Source organism: Opisthocomus hoazin, chromosome 1 (genome assembly GCF_030867145.1).
Source record: "Opisthocomus hoazin isolate bOpiHoa1 chromosome 1, bOpiHoa1.hap1, whole genome shotgun sequence".
In the NCBI taxonomy this organism is placed as follows: Eukaryota; Metazoa; Chordata; class Aves; order Opisthocomiformes; family Opisthocomidae; genus Opisthocomus; species Opisthocomus hoazin.
The window spans coordinates 23,218,029-23,237,433 of NC_134414.1; positions in this window are offsets into that span (position 1 = coordinate 23,218,029).

Here is a 19,405-nt window from a genome sequence, read left to right on the forward strand (position 1 = left end):
AAAATATCATCTTACACTGATATTTTCACTTTGTAAATTATCATACCTCAGAAATGTCGTTATTTATCTTCTTGTTGGAAGTGTCACAACTAATGTCAGTCTTCAGCGCTCCAGGTGAGCATTTTCCCCGATGCCCCTGTGGCTATGAGGGTCTGACATGCATGTTTTCATACGTCCGCAAAATCATTCAAAGTGACCATTTGGATCAGCAGGTATTCACCTACGTACATGTTTGCAGAATCAAGCCCTAAATCAGTAAATGGCATCAGTCTCAAGTCAATGTGATAGAGATGCACAAAGTCACCACTGTCCTCATACACCAAATATTCCTTAACATCTTTGGCCAGAGCAGAAAAATGGCTCTGTATCAGTTCAGAACAGAAACCTCAGGAGTAATTCACGTTTTTTCTCATGTTCCATGTTGTTCCATAAACATTCCCCATTAATTTGTTGCCTGCTCCCAGACTTCCGGGATGAAAAAAGAGCACGATCTCCTAGAGCTTCCCAGCTCTCCCCAGACAGCTGGGCCAGGCCTGCTATGTTGTCTCTAAAGGAGTGCTGGGCTTCCAAAACACAGCAAGAGCTTTTGCCTTACTAGCTATTAAAAAAAAAAAAAATTCACATTACATTCCTCCCTTCCTTCCTTTGCACCTTACCAATGAAATGAGAGAGAAGGTAAGAGCCTTTCAAGAAAGCGTTGGGTTTAACCGTGATGAGGTCCGTGTGACTGAGGCTCCAGGGCATCTCATGGCTCTTATCTTCCCCCATCCTCTTTCTCTCCTCCCACACATCTTGCTGCTTCTCACCTGGTACGTGTCACTGCTCTTTGCACCTTTTAGGCCAAGGGCAAGAGTTTTTGCCTGTTCTCACAAGCATTTTGATTATCTAAGCTGCTCAACATGCAGTGGCAAAATCATAATGTGTTTCCATGAGTGACTCCAAGTGGATTGTGACTTTGAATTAATGATTTGCAACAGTCGAGTGGAAGATTTTGCTATGTCAGCTACTGGATTTGAACAGGAGCCATTCCCAGCACGTGCTCACAGAAGCATCTCAAAAGTGAAATGCTTTAAGAAAACACTCCTTAGACAAGCTGAGTAAACTGGACTCTTCAACGTAGGCATGGGCTGAGCAGAAAGCTAGCAGCATTTTCCAGCTCAAGCACTGTTGTCCCCAAGGTATGCCAATGGAGTGACTAATGAAGGTCTTGACAGACCTCCCCTGTTCTCTCAGGACAGAATGACCAAGTTGGGCTGCCAGGCCCTGCAGGATGAGAAAGGAGGAAGGGATCGTCCTGGCTCTCATCTCTCTGTGATGATCTTCGGTCTCCATCAGTCAAAGCCACTGAGCTAATGTCTCCTCTAGTGCCAGGATCCCCAGGTGGATGGGCCGGGGTAGTTGAGCCAGTCTTGTCAGAATAGTTCCAGTTAAAATCATAGCCTCTCTTTATCTTGGTCAGGTACAACTCATGCTTCATGGCCTGTATGAGATCCTACCTGAAGAGGTAGAAATACATCCCTCGCCCCATAGAAGGTCATTACAGAAATCCCATGGGGTGTCCTCCATCCTCTGAAGCGTGTGGGCTGCTGTCAGAGAGAGGGTGCTGGGATCAGCCAGTGACTACCGGCATCTTTCTGACCTGTCCACTGAGCCCGTTAGCATTGTCTAAGAGTTTTCATTCAGCCAACACTATTGATTTTCAGTGGCCAGTGAGCACCTCTCATCTAACATCTGCTCAGTAGAACGGGATGGTGTCTGCTTAGCCAGTGTCTCCCATCAGACGCTGCAGACAGGATCACTCCTGCGGACAGCCCACCCCAGCAAACATCACTGCAGCCCATAGCTGCTCCTAACTAACCACAGGATGACATGCCAACGTGCTCCTCCTGTCCCAGTGCCCAGCCAGCCCTCTTGTCTCCTCTCCTCTCTTCTCCACCAGCATGGCCAAGTGGACGTTGTCTGAGTGGGCAGAGGTTGGGCAATGCAGGATGGTCACACCCTCTGCTTTTCCTGGTTTGGCATGATGATGTTATTTTCTGGAGCTGTGGGAAGGCCTGTGGAGCACCCACGGCTCCTGAGAGACGCAATCTCCAATTTCTTCTGCTGCTTTGGGTGCACATCTGTGTGGTAATCTGCAGTGTGGGGATTACAGAGCTGACTCAGGTTGTGGGAAGCCTTGTTGTCTCAGGAAACTTCAAGTTCCCCATTGAGTCAGATACGTTTAGGTTACCGGAGAACCTCTTTGTTCGTCATCCAGCAAACCAGTTTGCCTCCCAACGAAGGACTCTTCCCATTTATCCCAACCTTCAGCCCAGCAATGAATAGACACCTGCTTACTTTTTCCTGCCAGCCATCCCCTTTGTAGTGTGCACTGGCTAACATGTCTGCAATTCTGGCACTCAGCAGTTTGTATGGTTGGAGGTAACAGTGCCTGGCCATGATCTCCTGTGGTTGCAAACCTCCAGCCTCCCGGGTGTCCTCCCAGCACAGGGTCTTCCTGCCTTGCTGTGCAAAGTGAAGAAGTGAGGTGGTGCTTTGGAAACTGCCTCCTGCTCTTCCTTCCCTCACCCTGTACAGAAAAACTGTTTTCCTTCCACCACATGCAGGATCTCCCATGGCTGCAGGGAAGGAAAGATTTGCTTCTTAGCCACGAAACCAAATTTGTTTTGGTTGAAGATTTTTCTCCACCCAGTGAAAACAGAGCCAGGAAATTTGTTTCGGACATCTCAGCTGGGACTGGAGAGATGGGTGAGAGGGGAGACCATCAACTGAATGGGGCCACCAGAGCGTCCCTGACATAAGAAATGAGAGAAAATTCATATAAAAGCCAAGTGAGAGGCAGACACAAAGACATGCTAACTTGTGCTCTGGTCATCTATGTGGTCCTCTGCCAGGAGGAGGGAAAGACTAGAAAAAAGGGAAGGGCAGGTATGAAATGGGATTGGCAACCATCACCGGCTTAACCAAAATGGACACTTAATAATGTGTAGAAGTGGTGACTCAGATTTTGAGGCTGTCTTTTAATTTAGGATCGATGTATGTGTAGATTACATGGCACATTTGCAGGAGGAGTGCTCACAGAATATAGATGTTATTAGAGCAGGATAATTATTCATATTTGGTGTCAAGCCAAAAGTCACATTACAGAAAGGTCTTAAATGCAAGTCTAACGAAATAATTCAAATGCAGAAATGAGAATGGCAGGATTGATCAGTGTGTAAAGGATGACTCACACCAAACTTGGACTGTTTCATTTTTGTGTGAGTTGCCTTAAATTCAACAAAGCAAATCCCATAACAGTAGCTGTTTTCAGCTAGGGCAGGTGAAGGCTTCAGCTCTTGAGAAACGATCGGTCTGCTGCACAGAAGGACCATGTAAATAACCCTCACGGGGAATTTTGGAGGGCAGGATCTGTCCAGGCTTACCCACTGCCCTGTTCTGGTGTTTCCTCCGTCTCCCTGCGGAAGATGGAGCTGTAGAAAGCAAGCTCTTTGATGGGCTGTTTCCCTGTGCCACAGGGCTGATGCATCACCCCGAGGTGCTCAGGATATGAGAGGGAAGCCGGGGTGCCTAGGAAGCCTTTTAACTCTTCTCCACAACCATAAACATTTCTGTTTAACTTCCAGATTCCCCCTTCCCTCAGGGGAAACTGCTGCTTGTTTCTCTTTTGCCACTGGATGTGAGTGCAGGCCTGTTATTACTGGCACTCCCTTCCCATGGATGCATTTGTCTTGGTTCAAGAGACTCTAGTAAATTCTGAATTTTTAAAAGGGGAACTAGAGACTTTTTTGTTAAAGCCTCCTGTATTTTATATGAGCAGAGCAGTTCTCTCTGTTCCAGTACGTTTTCCATCACCGGGGCCTTGAGCATCAAGGACTCCTTCTTTACCTGGTACTTCACATACAACTCTGCTCTTTCTTCAACCATACAATAACTGCACCAGTAACAAAATAGAAGTCTGCCTGTAAAACAAAATTATATAGAAAATTAACAAAAGCAGAGAACAAGGCAGAGGTAAATAACTGCTCTTTCTCAGCTTTTATGAGAGACGAGTCCCATGCATAAAATCCGCATCCCAAATGCAAGCAGGAAGGAGAGCTGCAAGGCACAGATGTCCAGAGGGTTTCGGTTTGTCCAGGTGCTTCTGTGATGTTTCCCAGCACGGCCCACACTGTCCCAGGACCAGTCTTACCCAGCTGCCCGAAATCCAGGCTGCTGCAACCACCTGAGGCTCTCACCTCCAGGAGAGACCTTGTGTTCCCCTGGGATGCAGAGCCACGGCTTACACCAGCAATTGCTGGGTCAGTGACAGGACAGAAACTGGTGTCTTCAAAGACTGCGTGACCTCTGGACCGTGCCACAAGCCGAGCAGGGGCAGAAAGCATTTTCTTGTCTTGTTCTGTCAAACGGTGTCCAAGACCTACCCTTCCACTTCTGCTATTCCCTCAAGGACTTTATTCTATTTTCTTTTTCTTCTATTTTTTTTAATAAATATTTGTCCTGAAAACGGCCTTTCTGAAGCGGATACAATCCAAATAAAGCCCAAACTCCAAATCATCAGAATTTCCCCCATCTCTGAGTGCTCTCGGGCCCCCTCTGCTCTAAGCACTGGGCCTCCAAGCCCATCTCACCAGCACATAGTAAAGCTCATGGAGGAGAGGGATATCAGACCAGCCTGTGTTTTGCATGCCTCCGTGGCTTTGTCGTGACACATATTACCTCCCACCCACCAACCCCATTGTGACTATGTAGGTCTTCCAAATCCTTTTGGGAAATCACACATATGCTTCTTTTTTGAAGAATTTGTATAGTGGTGAGTATCCCTGCCTGTCACGCAGGAGACCGGGGTGGATGTCAAGATCAGAGGTAGCCTGGGCTGCAGTGACCACGCGCTGGTGGAACTAATGCTACTGAGGGAAATGGGAATAACGAAGAGCATAGTCAGGACCCTAAATTTTAGGAGGGCAAATTTCCAGCTCTTCAAGGAGATAGTCAGAAGGACTCCCTGGGAAACGGTCCTCAGGGACAGGGGAACAGAACAGAGCTGGCAGGTCTTTAAGGATGTATTCCAGAGAGCGCAAGAGCTCTCGATCCCCAAGTGTAAGAAGTCGGGCAGAGAAGGGAAGAGACCAGCATGGCTGAGGCAAGAGATGCTGGTCAAACTAAGGAAGAAGAGGGAACTGCACAGGTAGTGGAAGCAGGGACTGGCTTCCTGGGAAGAGTATAGGGAAGTTGCCCGGTTGTGTAGGGATGGGGTCAGGAAGGCCAAGGCACAGCTGGAGCTGAACTTGGCAAGGGATGCAAAAAATAACAAGAAGGGCTTCTACAGGTATGTCAGCCGGAAAAAGATGGTCAGAGAAAGCGTACCCCTGCTCATGAGCGAGACCAGCAAACTGGCAACAGCAGATGAGGAGAAAGCTGAGGTACTCAACAACTTTTTTGCCTCAGTCATCACTGGCAAACTCTCTCCTCACCCCTCCCGAGTCGATGGATGGCATGAAGGAGACCAGGACGGTAAAATCCCTCCAGCTGTAAGTGAAGACCAGGTTCGGGACCTCCTGAAGAACCTAAACGTACAGAATTCCATGGGACCTGATGAGATGCATCCCAGAGTCCTGAGGGAACTGGCTGCTGTAGTTGCCAAGCCACTCTCCATGATATTTGAAAAGTCATGGCAGTCAGGGGAAGTCCCCAGTGACTGGAAAAAGGGAAACATTGTGCCCCTTTTCAAAAAGGGTAGAAAGGAAGACCCTGGGAACTACCGACCTGTCAGCCTCACCTCTGTGCCTGGGAAGATCATGGAACAGATCCTCCTAGAAGATATGCTAAGGCACATAGAGGCCAGGGAGGTGATTCGAGACAGCCAGCATGGCTTCAACAAGGGCAAGTCCTGCCTCACCAACCTAGTGGCTTTCTATGATGGTGTAACAACAAGGGTGGACAAGGGAAAACCAATGGATGTCATCTATCTGGATTTTTGTAAAGCCTTTGACATGGTCCCCCACAACATCCTTCTCTCCAAATTGGAGAGCCATGGATTTGATGGGTGGACCGTTCGGTGGATAAGGAATTGGTTGGATGGTTGCAGCCAAAGGGTAGTGGTCAACGGCTCAATGTCCGGATGGAGACCAGTGACGAGTGAAGTCCCTCAGGGGTCCGTACTGGGACCGGTGCTGTTCAATGTATTTATCAATGACATGGACAGCGATATCGAGTGTACCCTCAGCAAGTTTGCAGATGACACCAAGCTGAGTGGTACGGTTGAGACACCAGAAGGACGGGATGCCATCCAGAGGGACCTGGACAAGCTGGAGAGGTGGGCCTGTGTGAACCTCATGAGGTTCAACAAGGCCAAGTGCAAGGTCCTACACATGGGTCGGGGTAATCCCCGGTATCAATACAGGCTGGGGGATGAAAGGATCGAGAGCAGCTCTGCTGAGAGGGACTTGGGGGTACTGATAAACAAAAGGCTGGACATGAGCCGGCAATGTGCGCTGGCAGCCCAGATGGCCAACCGTGTCCTGGGCTGCATCAAGAGAAGCGTGGCCAGCAGGTCGAGAGAGGTGATTCTGCCCCTCTACTCTGCTCTGGTGAGACCTCACCTGGAGTACTGCGTTCAGCTCTGGAGCCCTCAGCACAAGAAGGACATGGAACTGTTGCAGCGGGTCCAAAGGAGGGCTACAAAAATGATCCAAGGGCTGGAGCACCTCTCCTATGAGAACAGGTTGAGAGAGCTGGGCTTGTTCAGCCTGGAGAAGAGAAGGCTGCGGGGAGACCTGATTGCAGCATTTCAGTACTTAAAGGGAGCCTATAGGAAAGATGGGGACAATCTTTTTAGTAGAGGCAGCAGTGACAGGACGAGGGGTAATGGTTTTAAACTAAAACAGGGTAGGTTTAGGCTGGATATAAGGAAGAAATTCTTTACAATGAGGGTTGTGAAACACTGGAACGGGTTGCCCAGAGAGGTAGTGGAGGCCCCATCCCTGGAAACATTCAAGACCAGGTTGGACAGGGCTCTGAGCAACCTGATCTAGTTAGCGGTGTCCCTGCTCGCTGCAGGGGGGTTGGACTAGATGACCTCTAGGGGTCCCTTCCGACCCAAAACTTTCTATGATTCTATGATGATCCTATGCTTGGCTTCCCCACTCATTTTCCCAGCCTAAGCCCAGAGAACAAGTGTTCCCCGGGGCTTTTCCTTGGCGGACCCCTTGGCATGAGGCAGGAGTCTTAAGAAAGAAAACTTTACATGAGCTCCTTAAGCCTCACCTTGATTCGACCTCTTCCCCCTTTGCAAAGTCAAGGTAATGCTTCCACCTTGGCGTTGGCTGGCTGGGGCTGGTGGTGCAGCTGAGTATGTACCTACATGCTTTCAGATGGATCCGGAGCGCTCACAGTTCTCATCGACAGCTCATGTCCTGCAGATCACAATCTCCCAGGGTAAAAAATGAATACAGAGGACCCTGATCCCTGCAGGCCTGGTAGAAAGTGTGCAGTGATTGAAAGAATAATAACACATGTCAGACGTACACAGGCTGAGGAGGCAGCGAAGGAACTTAATGAAAAAACAGATCCTAACAAGCATGGGATACTAATTTTAAGAAGTAATTCAGGTATTACTTATTGCTTAAGGGCAAAATTCATGCTGCCTAACATACTTTCCTAAGTCTGCAATGTGTGGCCTTTGCAACACCCTAAGTAGGCACTTTTTAACACTTCCCATGTCCACAAAGAGGTCTCTATAACGTGTGCCACATCAGATATTCACAAGGAAACAGCATGATTTCAGGAATGCATTTAAGTGTTGTAAAGGAGATCCCTGATGAGATCTCTCCCTGAAGGGTCCAGGCTGCCATTACCACCACGCTGAGCAGGGAGGAGGAGAAGATGTCCATTAACCCCTTCATTAAGTGCTGAGATGGCAGTCACAAGTCAGGGTGCGTCCAGAAGAGCCAGATGAACAACTTTTGCAGAGAGCAGAAATGCCACTTAAATCCCACAGGGCTGTGGACAGTACCAGCAGCAACACCACCGAGTTTTGGTGCAACTTTCCATTTCCAGAGCTTGGAGAAGCCCACGGTGATTACCCAGCCAAATCTGCCATCAGGGAAGCAGAAATTTCTGTTTTAGAGGTGAGAAATGCCAGAGCATGGAGAAGGCAACCTTAGTGCGCTAACATCAAGCAGCCATCAGCACAGGACCAGGAGACAGGCCTGTGACCCGCAAACCTGTCTCCTAAGGTCATCTTCTCCACCAGAGCATTCAGATTTTGTCACTTTTTCTTTTCCTTTGTTCCCTAGCTACAAGAAAAATGTGATTATGAATTCTGTCACTGTCTGCCCTACCCTGAGCTGTGTGGCTGCAGGAGAAGGCAGTGGACTTTGTCCCTCCGACTGCCAGGTTCAGCACACCTCCTGAACACCAGGTGTGGGGAAGCAATGTAGCAGGGTGCAGAGGGGACCAGCCACGGGGAGAGGCAAGCACAAAGCATCTGCCAGCCCCCCGGCGCAGCTTTCCTCACAGCAGCACGCTCACGCACAGAGGTGGCAATAGATGGTGATGGTCTGCCAAGCTGTTGTTTATAGCAGCTTCTCCATTGTCTCCCCTAGCTCCCACTGGGACACTGGGTGGATAGATGATGTCGTCAGCCATCCCCATAGAGTTTGCTAAAAGAACACAAGGTCACTGCTCTGCTCTGCTCAAAGTCATGGCCTCAGGAGTAGCCAAGGTCTTGTTTAGTCATACAAGGACTAAAGGGTCCCAACTGAAGGGCTCTGAGGAAAGGATGTTCCTCAGCCTAACGGGCTGCCTCTGCAGGCGAACGGTATTTGGGGTTGGGCACCCGCACACGGGGGCATCTCAGTGTGCGGTAACACCTCTGCTCAGCAATCTCTACCCAGATCTCAGCCATCCCCTGTGGATCACAGCCAAGACAACATCCCATACGAGGAAACTCTGGGAAAGTATTAGTGGACGTTTACTGAAGAACGGTAAGAATGTAGAAATGTTATCCAGAACTGGACTTCCAATATCCCTGGCTCGTCACAAACCAAGTTCTCTTGAGGTCCTCACCAACAACCTCCCTCAGCATTAGCAGGAGCTAAACATGTGGGAGGGGAAAGAAACAAGTACCTTAAAAATCAAATTACCGTGCAAACCAGAAAGCAAAGAATATATTGCATGAGCTGAATCTTCCTGTATAGAACTGCCAATGTGCAAAAGAGAAACAAATTAATTTTCTAACAAACATCAGTGCATATTTCAAATAACATCAAGTTTCCATTTCCAGTCCTTTTCTCCTCCCTTCTTTCTTTCTTTCTTTCTTCCCTGTTTTCCTCTCTAAATTTCATTTTGGTAAATATTTCTCCCTGTTGCTGAGATAACCATATCTGATTGCAGAGGCTTGAAGTGTAACTGATGATGAAAGACTACCCGAGGGATACAGGAGTGCATACACCACAGGGGTGTGGACATAAACCCCTGAAATAAGCCGGCAGTATGACCAGAGTTGTTCTTCCTGTAGGTTAACTCAAGATAAGAACTTGCTTGCCACCTGCACAGGGAGTTAGACCAAACTGAATCCCTCACGGCTGTTAAAAAACCACCAGGACTGTTGGCTTGAGATGGGGCAGAGTCTGCGGGTTGGGGGGCCAGGAGGGGGCTGAGCCCCCCACCAACCTTTTCTGACACAACATCTACTGGCGACCCTCTATCCTGATGGCGCGGCCCCAGCCGGGAGGGTGGGAGGAGAGGCTCAGCCCCACCAGCTGGAACCAGGCTTTTGCTCCAGGTAGGCTTTCTGGCTCAGGGTTGGCACTGTTGCAGCAGGTCCTCCTGCACCGAACTCACGGGCACCTCCGCCTTTTCTTGGCAGGCTTCAGCTCCCCCACAGCGCCATGGTCCCCAGTGGGCGTGGGGGTGGCCTCCCAACCCTTTGGGGGGGTTTACATGAAGGCAGCCGAACACCTCTGTCCAGGGCACAGGCAACAAAGCATGGGAGGAGTGGACGACTTATGGCCCTGGACTGGTGTAGTCAGCGCTGGGGCGGCTTCGCTGCGTGCCACCCCAGCAGGTCCCCACAGCGCCCAGGCACAGGAGAGGAGGACCACTTCTCGCTGGGGCGGAGGGCAGGGTGAGAAAAGCTTCCCCTCCTTCAGAGATGCTGAGCGGGAGTCTCTCCTCCCCTTCACATGTGGGCAGGGCTTAGGTTTTGCACAGGAAAGAAATAACCAGAAAATACCGCTGCAGCACGAGAACTGCCATTTCTTCTTGCCCAGCACCTCCATACAGAACCATCTCAAAGTTCTTTACCGATGCCAAGCAAAGGCCAAGGCACAGCCGTGCAATGCTGTTCCTGGGTCTGTGGGATTTTAGAACTGTTGGCTGATGATAGATTCCTTCTTTGAAAAGCTGGGGCTGCTTGGGTCACCCGGACTATGCGAAAACCTCTGCAAACAACACTAACAATCAGAAGATGTCAAATCAAAACCAGCTCCCACAGTACATTTATCATTCTGCAGATTGCAGATAAAAGAAACAATAAGTCATCTTAAAGTAACCAAGTGCTCTAATAAAAAGAACTAATTAAAAAAAACCCCTAATAATAACTAATAAAAAGTGTTATTAAAACCAGCATGATTTCTGCACCAGGCTCCCGATTGTTTGACGCTCCTGAGCTGGCAGTACCGGAGCGGTGCCAGGGTCCGTGCACCCATGTTCTGCTCTCACGGCCCCTCTGGCACAGCCCGGGCAGTGTCCATCCTGCCCCACGCACAGCTCGAGCACGGAGAGGCACCGGTGGAGAGCATCCTTTGGCGGATGGCTTGCGGGTTTGAGAGGCTCGGGCGTTAAAGGGAACTCCCAGGCGAATACTATGGCCACAGAGGTGTTGTTTTTCACACTTCAAAGCTGTCTAATGCTTAATTCCCCAGTTCACCTCCACCTTCGGCTCTGTACCTCTGGCATTAATGCAGCTGTCAGCAAAATGACATAGAGTGTTTAGGCTTTCCTTGCTATTGATCAGCAAAGGAAGGGTAGCTTTCTGCGGGTTTCTAAGTGCCCACACCGCAGACCTGGACTATCTCAGCTCTCCCACCAGGCATTACAATGTCACGAAATGGTTGCTGGTTTTCTCCAGACTTTTGGACCCATTTTTAATACTGAAATTCTTCACCACAAGGCCACTGCTTGGGCCGTGCAGTGGGGCGGCAGCAGCCGTTCGCTGACAGCGGTGACACGGAGGAGTGTGGGGCTCATCCGCCAGAAAAACGGGCCGAGAGCATTGCTCCAAACGGGGCCGTGTTTGTGCAATGGCGGTGGATACGTGCAGGGAGGGAAGACATTTTTTGCACAAAGTGTGGGGCCAAGGCCTTGGCTGTAGCTTGCAGCCGGCGAGAAGCATGCAGCTCCCGGCTGGGGGAAGGAGTGGGAGTGGGGTCGGAGAGTGACTCACAGTCCAGCCCAGCCTTCCCTCCATGCTGGCCACAAGCACCGGGCAGCAGATTTCAGGGAGGAGGAGGACAAAGCCACTTATCATCCACTCCCTGCTCTCCACCCATTCGCCCTTTGCTCATCTAGACAGGGCCGAAAATAACAGTGCACAAGAGCAAGGGCAATGGGTGCAGGCAGCCTGGGCGGGAGGTCCATGTGCGCCGGAGGGTGGCTGGGATCACCGCCAAGCACGGTGTGGGTCACCCTGGCATGATAACAAGTCAGTGTGAGAAGGACTGGGAGAAGGCAGGTGTTATCTTCACTCCTCTAACACAGAAGTGAGCACGATTTGGTGTCATTTAATATACACTAAGGTCTTCGAAAGAATTAACTGGAGGGATGGGTCCTGGTCTGGACATGGTGCTTGGAGACCTGGACAAAGTGAGGAACAGTGAAGGAGCACAAGAGTTAGGAGAAATACAGACCAAGGGATTCAAAAGGAAACACTGGGGAACTTAACAGAATCCTAGAATCACAGGTTGGAAAAGACCTCTAAGATCATCAAGTCCAACCATCCGCCCAGCACCACCATGCCTACTAAACCATATCCTGAAGTGCCACGTCTACACGCTTTTTGAGCACCTAAAAAACCACATGGCACATTTAGTCCAAGAAAAGAGTATTAGGAACAAAGATGGAAACAATCCTCTAACACATAAAACCTTCTTGAGGAGATAATAATTTTATACCATCTGTGGAGACAAAGACAATGAAGGAATTAGTTTTCCTTCTGCAACAAAGAGTGTTTTGACTGGCTACTCGGGCACATTTCCAAGATGTACAAGGTGTGGAGCATGGGGAGGGGCTGAAGAATCTCTGTCCAGAGAGATTTTTCAGGAGTCCTTAGCCAAAACTCCCCGTGAAGTTTCCCTGTGCCGAGGGTGCATGTGGGCAGGGTCCGGCTGGCCTCCCGGGCAGGTGGGGGTGCTTCAGTGCAGAGGGGGGACCCAGTGATCCCGCCGGGCCCCTTCCTGGTTTACATTTCATCACCTGAAATGCGGCATTAAGTATTCTTGGCAAGAGTCGTAACTTGGCTTGAACACGCATTTGATAAGATCCATAAAGCTGAACACAGATTAGTGCTCTATAAGAAAGTGTTGAACACCAAGTATGCCCCACTTCCTATGATCTAAACCGTGTTAATTCTCTACACAGTTTGTAACACATCTGGAGCCAACTATCTCCATCTACTTACAGACAACGTTAAATGAGATACTGTTTTAATTTTGCTGAGCCACACAGAGATAATATCCCCAGGAAACAGTTTAAGACTGTAAAAAATAAAAAGGACAGCGTAGGTTGCTAAGTGATAATGATTCGCAAAACATAAATACTTACACCAAGGAAGTGATTAATACAGAACATTCTTTACATATCACCTCCATAATCTTTTCAGCTGTAGCCCATTATGTACCCTTATCTCACAGCATACTCTCTGTATTTGTCTCACAACCAATTCTTTTAATCTGTGGGGCTTTTTCAAACTTAAAAGTCTCTAATTTACCCAGCCTTCTGCCTGCTGCAGCCATCCTCACTCTGTGGAACAGCACCCGCAGACCCGTCACGCACAGGACTGGACATCACCGAAAGGTTCAAAGAATGGCTCCTTGTACCAGCGTCTGTTCAACACAGGTGGCTGAGCCACGTCTCCATTTGCCATCACTCCTGGAGGAGTTAGCGGTGCAGAGCCCAGCTCCTGCGAATGTGGCATCTACCGGTTCTTTATTAACTCCTGCTGATTCATGGTAACATTTTACCTTTTGCCTTAGATGAAGACTTTGGAGATGAGAGGCTGTAAACCCAAGCTGGCAAAAATGATGTTTGCAGGGCGATGGAGGCTGTTGTCACTAATTTAAATATGACTGCTATTTATACTGTGTTACCTGCAGTAACCAAGGAACAGCATTCAGATCTTCCATGGGAATGCCTCTTGCAGCCCCCAAGCGCCAAATCTTTGCTCAGGAAAACGGTGACAAGCACAGGAGCTCCACAACTCCTTGGATGCCACTAGTGCTTGACTTCAAACAGTGGCCTAAAGGTTTTCCAATTCTTGGAAAACTGCAATTACATCATTTTTTTAATAAAAATGTTGTCATTTGAATGTCTGTATGATGTATTGCTTTCCCTGTAAGATGCTGAATCCTGAAGCAGATGCCTCCTGCAAGGAATGAGCGCCACCAGCCCATGGCATCCCCAGCTCCCTGCCTGGATGTTCGGCTTGACTGGCTCATCCTCACTCCCTGCTGCCTGTAAACTGATGTGAATCCCCTGACAGCTGCTTTCACTAAAGCTCCTTTCAGTACTGACTCCCATCGTATCCCTAAGGAAGCACTGAGGTAACCCTCCACAGAATCAGGAAAGCGCAGTAGAACCTGCCAGTCGGTACCTCTTTCCACTCTGCCTGATTTTGGAGATTTTTTCTGATGTTTCAGTGGCCTTTTCCCGCTAGTTGTACAGCCATGTCCTGCTCTGGAGCTGTTTCCCTCCTCTGTTCCTCATCTGTCACAGCCTCAGTGGTGACACCGATCCCTCCCAACAGGCTCCCTGCTTATTTCAACATGCCAGTGCTGATGCTGGGATGGACTGCACAGTTCAGGCCTTCATCCGAGTGCTCCTTCCCCTCTCCCTGCACCTTCACAGCGTTTGTTATGACTACTGTTATTGGCCTACATTCTTGTATCTTGACTTTATTTCCCATTTCCTTCATTACTTCCCCTTTCTAAAAGCTATGAGTATCCACTCTTGGTGATTTCTTCATTACTTTGTGCAATGGTGATGTCTCAGCAGCCCTGGCTTACTCACATCTTTCTGGGACTGACTTTCTTGTATTGCTTGCACAGCTTTACCATGTCTGCTTACACCCTTCTGCGATGCCCACCACCACACTATCTTGGATTGCTTCCTTGAATATTTATCCTGTGGTTTACAGTGAGCTTTTTTTTCTTAACATCACCTGAAATGCTACCAAAAAACCTCTTTGTAAACCACCTTCTCACAGCTAGCCTTCACTTACTGTGCTCAAGCGTCACCCCACCTTCTTCTTGGTCTTCCTCTTGGTCTCTTTGTTAGGGAAACTAATTGTTGGCTACATGACCATTGGGCGTATGCTTATATTAAGCATTAGGCAATGTTGTATATTTAATTGTTTTTAATTTGCATGCTTATAGGGATGAAGGATTTCTGATTTGTACTAACCATATCTGCATCATCTCCAAGCGATGTGTATCTAACCTTCCCTAAAAGAACTCAAAGACCTTTGCGGCTGCTCTAAATAGCTTGTTCAGTTGCTTAACCTTCATTTAGGAAGACTTTTTTAAAAAAACTAAGCTGTGGATCAAACTCTCTCAATGCTTGTATTTTCACCTAGGATGAACTGCGCACAATCTTGTAAAAGCAGGATAAAGAACTGGCTGAATGGCTGAGCACAGAGAGTGGTGGTGAATGGAGTTAAGTCCAGCTGGCGGGCGGTTACAAGTGGTGTTCCCAAGGGCTCAGTTTTGGGTCCGGTCTTGTTTAACATCTTCATCAATGCTCTGGATGAGGGGATTGAGTGCTCCCTCAGTAAGTCTGCAGATGACACCAAGCTGGGAAGGAGTGTTGATCTGCTCGAGGGTAGGAAGGCTCTGCAGAGGGATCTGGACAGACTGGAGCGATGGGCCAAGGCCAACTGTATGAGGTTCAACAAGGTCAAGTGCCGGCTCCTGCACCTGGGTCACAAAAACCCCCTGCAACACTACAGGCTTGGGGAGGAGTGGCTGGAAAGCTGCCCGGAGGAAAAGGACCTTGGAGTGTTGGTCGACAGCTGGCTGAACATGAGCCAGCACTGTGCCCAGGTGGCCAAGAAGGCCAATGGCATCCTGGCTTGTGTCAGGAACAGTGTAGCCAGCAGGAGTAGGGAGGTGCTTGCGCCCCTGTACTTGGCACTGGTGAGGCCGCACCTGGAGTACTGTGTTCAGTTTTGGGCCCCTCACTACAAGAAGGACATTGAGGTGCTGGAGCATGGCCAGAGAAGGGCAGCGAGGCTGGTGAGGGGTCTAGAGAGCAAGTCTCATGAGGAGTGGCTGAAGGAACTGGGGCTGTTTAGTCTGGAGAAGAGGAGGCTGAGGGAGGACCTTATTGCTCTCTACAGCTACCTGAAAGGAGGTTGAAGTGAGGCAGGTGTTGGTCTCTTCTCCCAGGTAACTAGCGACAGGACAAGAGGCAATGGCATCTAAGTTGCATCAGGGGAGGTTTAGATTGGATATTAGGAAAAATTTCTTTATTGCAAGAGTGGTCAGGCATTGGAACAGGCTGCCCAAGGAAGGGGTGGAGTCCCCATCCCTGGAGGTGTTTAAGAAACATGTAGATATGGCACTTTGGGATATGGTTTAGTAGGCATGGTGTTGTTGGGTGGATGGTTGGACTTCATGATCTTAGAGGTCTTTTCCAACCTATGATTCTATGATTCTGTGATTCTAAGCTTGAAAAATATTTTTTGACCTATTTCATAAGCAGTGAGCCCAAGATTGTAGATAAGTACATGAAGCTGGGCTCCATGCTCACCAAAAGGAACGAAGCTCATGACCAAGCAGACAGTTAAAATAACTGTCAGCCAAAATCATGGGCATTAGAAGGAGATGTGGAAGTACGAGCAGCAGGTGATAAATCTGCTTGGCTCATCGCTGTCTGAGGGTGACAGGGTCCACAGCCAGGCTTTTCTATCTTGCCATGCTCAGGGCTGAGACTGTGGCTTGAGGAAACACCCTTTGCTGGGGGGTCACGTTCAGATGAGGCTCCTGCCAGCCCTGGCAGCAGATCCCCCTGCTGTCCCCAACCCGCTTCCCCTGGCAGGGCGGACGACCCAGACAGCCTCCTCCGAGAGCTGCACCAGCGGGGGGGAAGGGAAATGGCAATGCAGGGATGCTGTTGAGCACCTGCGTATGAACAAATGACAGAGAGAAACACTGAGAGTGGCTCAGGACCGCTGCCCGTCTTCCTGGCAGTGAAGGGAGATGCTGGCACGGACCTGAGGGTGACCCAGTGCAGGCTCCCTCTGTCCTGGGCTGCGCTCGAGGTGTTACTCAGCTCAGCCCCGTGTTGTCTCCTGTGCTGCCCATTAGATCATTGCCAAAGGTGAAAAGATACTGTCATAAAATTCTCCCTAATAATTCCACCTTAATTAAGGCAGCCTGCAATTTAGTTATGGAGACTACTTTCTCCACCCAGCTACTGTGGTTTTCCCAGGTAGGTGAGCCGGGGATTTTGACCGAGGATGAAGTTTGCCCAGCTGTAGCTTAGCTGGTTCTGTATCCAGACCTAGAAAAAGACTCACAAAAGCAGAAACACATATTAAGCATTTCATAATTTCGCCACAAAAGGAATAAAAAAGAGGAATCGGTGTTGAAACTGTAAGATACACCACAAAAAACCGTGAAAATACTAGCTCAAGTAACAAAACCAGTAAGGACTCCCTGAGAAAACCATGTTTGGAAGGATGGTATTTGCCAAACAGGCCTGGAAACCCGCAAAAATATATCTCATGGCTGGAGAATATAAAAAAAGAAAATGAAGTGAGAGCTGGAGGGAACAGGGGCTCAGAGAAGCTGCACCGGTAAGGGCGATAAAAGCAAGGGCAGCACGCAGCAGCCTGGTATGTCTACCACGCGTGCCGCCTGCGGTGGGGTCTCTGCCGCTCAGGGAGGATGTAAGGAGCTGAAAAGGCAACTAACAGGAGCCGGAGGAGTGAAATTGCTGCCCTGGGAGCCTAAAAAGGGGACATAATGTCCCCCATTACAGGGACCACCCTCGCCACCAGCATCCTGCTTCTACCACCCTGTGTCTTCTCGTCCAAACATAAAACCCCTATGGTATAAAAAGGCCTTCTGCCAATAACTTTGCTTTAAGGCTCACAGAACAGTTGATCACCAATGATCTCAGTAGGCACCGAGTCGACATAAATACTGAGTCAGCCATAAAACAGGGAGCAGCTTCATCTTGGAACATATCATGAGATCAAATAGGAGAAGCCAAACATCCCTGTCAACAGAGAGGATGAGGAAAAGGCAGCGTTTGGCTCCCCACCACCAGCAGCACGGTGCTCTCCCAGAGGAACCTGAGTCAGAGGAGTTGCTGTCAATGGGCAGCTGGGCTGTGCCTGGGGAACTGCAGCATGCTGCTGGGGAACGACCAAAACAGGCCCTCCAGATGTCAACCATGATCAAGCAGGGTCGAGATGGCCAGAGGCTGGCATTTGGATCCCATCTATTGAGCGAAAAAAAAATCATTCGTCGCCACAAACTCAGTTTGCCCATAGAGGCTGGAGTGGGAGGTTGGTACAACATCTGGGTAGCAATTAATCCACATGTGTAGCTTTGAAATTAAAGATGAACCTCCGAGAAACACCCATAATGAAGGGTCATCAGAAGAGACTAATGTGGAAACAGAGGTGGATAGTAAATGGCGAATGGACAATTCAAAGGAAGGGTCAAAAAAGGGGGAAAAAAAGAAATATCACAAAGTGTAATGTATAAACATATTGGTACATGAGCTTGGAAATCATGCAGAGGATCATATATTAAAAAAGGGCTGGAAAACACAAAGTCTTGCTTCCCTCAGAGAAACTTCTTGAGGAAATGTACCCAAGAAGGAGGAGCTATGAGAAGCGACCAGAGTAACGCAGTTCCAGTGCCACCACTGAAAATAAGCTCAGTGAGTTACCAGAAGTAAGAGACAGCTATGGACTTAATGCTAAATAAAACAGTCCTCCCGTGGTAGCTGAGCTTTATTCAGTTCTGGTCTTTGTGCTTTCCTACTGTAAACAAGGTGATCATGTATTGTTCTAGAAGTCTCTCAACACTGCCTTAATTAAGCAGCTTCTAAATTATCTCCGTTGTTTATGCCATATTACTCATAAATCATGACCACGGTCATATTCAAGCCCTTCTTGTAGGCTCTAACATCCAGTGGTGATCACCTCTGCCTTTTAATTATAATAATATAGGTTTCTGAGCCTTTGATACGACCATCTGAAGAAGGTCCTTAACTACACACATGTTGGCAGAAGAGCCACATGCTGCTAGTATGGTGAATATTGGTCTCACAGCAAGTTCTCAAGCTCTCCTCACGCTGAAGTAATGCCATCAGATGGGTGGCAGCTGATGTTAACCTGTAGAAGGGAAAATCAGGGATCACAGAACAGAAAGCCTGGGCCAGCGTAGCGCCAGGGCACATGGAGCTCAAGTAGCCTTTGCAGGTAAATCATCTCACAAGGAAAAAGTTGATTTTGCAGGTGAATAGTGGAAGCTTGTTAGCCTGGAAGACAGGAGAACGGGGATGAGCTGTGAACACCCGCTTCCAGCTACGCAACAGGCTGTGGCTGGGCTTCCTCTGAGCCGGGCAGACCAGCCTAGTTCAACATCACAGCCCAAACTCTTTTGCTACAGCAGCAGGATCCAGAGCCAGGCAGGATCCAGACACAGCCCGATCTGGCCTAAGAACCGGAACAAAACCCAGGGCTGTGGGCGAGGCTCCCCACGCTCCCGCTCACTGACCCGCAGCAGCGCGGCACAAGGCAGCTCTTCTGCTGACACTGCAGAAACCCATCAGCAGCTTACAGGAGAGGCAGCAGCTGGAAATCACGCTTTCTTTCGCTCTGCCTAGGCGTGGGGACAGGACTGCTACCAGGGTGGACATGGTGGTTGTCACCCGAGGCTACGGCCAGCGAGCGCGGTCTGGGCAGCTGTGCCAAGGACAGTAAGCGCGACAAGTCGGTAGGGCAGTGCTCTGCAGAGGAGTGAGAACCGTAATTTTTGTAAGAAAAGACTTGAAACCAAAAGCTATATGCAGACACAGTAAGCGGTGTTCACACAGGACACCGAGGTAATACTAATACGTACCTCACTTTTACTGATGATTAAATACGATTGCATTAATCCTTATG